This window comes from Apium graveolens, chromosome 5 (assembly GCF_009905375.1).
Source record: "Apium graveolens cultivar Ventura chromosome 5, ASM990537v1, whole genome shotgun sequence".
NCBI classification, from domain to species: domain Eukaryota; kingdom Viridiplantae; phylum Streptophyta; class Magnoliopsida; order Apiales; family Apiaceae; genus Apium; species Apium graveolens.
Genome location: NC_133651.1, coordinates 154,329,897 through 154,332,716, shown reverse-complemented (window position 1 = coordinate 154,332,716; position 2,820 = coordinate 154,329,897). Strand labels below are relative to the sequence as shown.

Sequence of the window (2,820 nt, the reverse complement as noted above, 5' to 3'; positions counted from 1 at the left end):
TTGAACCCGTAGTAAACATGGCAGTTTCTCTTAAGGATCGTTGTTACCCCGCCTGTTCGGCCCAACCTTCTTGTATTACTCTTCCACCGGTTAATGGTAATAATTTTGAAATTAAAGGTCATCATATTAGCATGTTACCTAAATTTACCGGGAGTGAAGGTGAGGATCCGTATCTTTTTATTCATGAATTCGAGGAGGTTTGTGCCTTACAAAAACTCCAGCAATTGACCGAGGATTCCATAAGGCTTAGGCTAATCAATTTCGCTCTTAAAGAAAATGCTAAAAAATGGTTATATAGCCTACCCGTTAATTCTATTTCAACTTGGGAGGGATTCGTAGTCATTTTTCTAAAAAAAATATTTTCCAAACCATAAGACTACGAGACTTACAAATGAGATTAATCAATTTCATCAAAAGGAAAATGAGTCTTTTTGAAAATATTTTGATAGATTCAAAAATCTTTTGTCCCAATGTCCCCACCACAGAATAGAAAAGTGGAGACTTTGTAAGATTGTTTACGAGGCCTTAGATAGTTCTACAACCGCGTTTTTAGAGTCTATGTGTCAAGGAAAATTCATGGAAAAAGAAGAGGATCAGGGTTGGGAGTTTTTCGAAGAACTAGCGGAAAAGACCATGTTGTGGGAGTCTACTAGGGAGCCGAATAGGGAGCCTAGTAAGCACAATGAAACACTCTGTTCATTTGCTAACAAAGGCTTGCATTTAGTGGGTAATTCTATAGCAACCGAAGCAAAGTTAGCTACTCTCACTAGAAGATTAGAAGCTTTAGAAACCACTAATGCCCCTTCCCAAGCGTCTATGTGTGCGAATTATAACTCTCATAGTCATGGACCTCAAAAATTTCAAGAGTTTGAGAAAGTGAATACTATGTTTCAACCTAGACCTAGGAATGACCCTTTTGCACCCACATACAATCCCGGGTGGAAGAACCATCCTAATTTTTCATGGACCCAAGGCCAAAACTACCAATCTCCTCAACCCACTTTTCAAAAGCCTAATCCAAACTCTTACCCCATTTCTAGTCAAAATCCTTGTCCGAACCCAATTTAAGCACCCTTGAATCCTCCCGGGTTTAATGATTCAGATAAGAGACTTAATTCCTTAGAAAAGAGTATTGAGGCTTTGCTAAAATCTCAAACTAATTTGACTCAAACTCAACAAGCCTTCACGCAAACTATGACCCAAGATAGGCAATTATTGAATTACAATGCCCAAGCCATATCTAAGTTAGAGGTTCAAATGAGTCAATTAGCTAACACAATTTGTGAGCTCGAGAAGAATAAGTTTCCAAGTCAACCCAAGGTGAATCCTAAATTTCCGCTTAATCAAAGACCTCATGATGTGAACGCCGTCATCTCTCTACGGCCGGGAAATCAAGTGAGAAATCGAGTTGGTGTTGATATTAACAAAGAAGAGAATTCGAGTTCGAAACCTAATCCCTCACCTTTGAGTCCGAGTCTAGATCACTCGAAGCAACCCGAGAATTCCGAGTCTAGCGAAACACCTCATTCGATTGCACCACCTTCGAAATCTAGGCCCGATTTGTCTAACGAAAGAGTCTTTACGCCGAAAGCTCCGTATCCTCAACGACTTATTTTGAACAAACAATCGGCTCAAGTAGACAAGATCTTAGAAGTTTTCAAGCATGTTAAGGTCAACATTCCTCTTTTAGATGCCATTCAAAAAATTCCTTCGTATGCTAAGTTTCTAAAAGAGTTGTGTACTCATAAACGAACCACTCATGTTCCTAAGAAAACCTTTTTGACATCTGAAGTTAGTTTGATTCTCTCGAATGAAATTCCCGTGAAATATAAGGACCCCGGTTGTCCTACTATTTCTTGTGTCATAAGCAACACTTTTGTTAACAAAGCTTTACTTGACTTAGGTGCTAGTGTGAATCTTCTTCCGTATTTCGTCTACCAAGAATTAGGTCTAGGTGAACTTCAAAAGACCAATGTCACACTTCAATTAGCTGACCATTCTATCAAAATTCCTAAGGGAATAATTGAAGACGTGTTGATTAAGGTTGGTGATTTTGTATTTCCCGTTCATTTTGTGGTCCTGGAAACTGAACCGGTCAAAAATCCTATTAATCAAATTCTGATCATTCTAGGAAGACCTTTTCTAGCCACATCCAATGCCTTGATTAATTGTAGGAACGGTTTAATAAACTAAAATTTGGAAATATGACCATTGATCTCAATATTTTTCATTTTGAAAACTAACCCAATGACTATTTTGACCAACACATGGAACTTAATTTAATTGATAAAATGCTTGATCATGAAACCATGAGTGTCGATGATGCTCTTGACTTTTGCTTAAATCATTTTGGTCAAAATTAGGTTAATTCCGATTACACTAATGAGGTCAATGAGATGTTAAAGTCCATCATTCCTACAACTAACCAAGAGCTTGAACCACTCCCTTTGTCCCTTTATCAAGCTAGTGAACAAGTTGAGCCAAGTCCACCAGAATTAGAACTCAAACCTCTTCCTACCACTCTTAAGTACAAGTTTCTTGGTCCTAATAAATCTTTTCCCGTTGCTTCTAATTTGACCCCATCTCAAGAAGAGGAACTTTTAAGTGTGCTTAAAGAGAATAAGGAAGCCATATGTTGGAGTATTTCTGATATCAAAGGAATTAGTCCAGCAATTGTCCAACATAGGATTCACTTGGTTGATGATGTTAAACCAATTAAGGAGCCACAAAGGAGGTTGAACCCAACTTTCATGGAAGTTGTTAGGAAGGAAATTCTTAAGTGCCTAGATAATGGGATCATCATTCTCATTTCTGATAGCT

The 2,820-nt window shown here is 38.0% G+C and overlaps 1 non-coding gene across 1 annotated transcript; it reads right to left on the bottom strand.

The window, feature by feature from the left end:
* Positions 1-381: 381 nt before the first annotated feature.
* Positions 382-488, bottom strand: LOC141662658 (small nucleolar RNA R71). Its single transcript, XR_012550761.1, has one exon. It is a non-coding gene; the product is annotated as a small nucleolar RNA R71 (small nucleolar RNA).
* Positions 489-2,820: the final 2,332 nt, after the last annotated feature.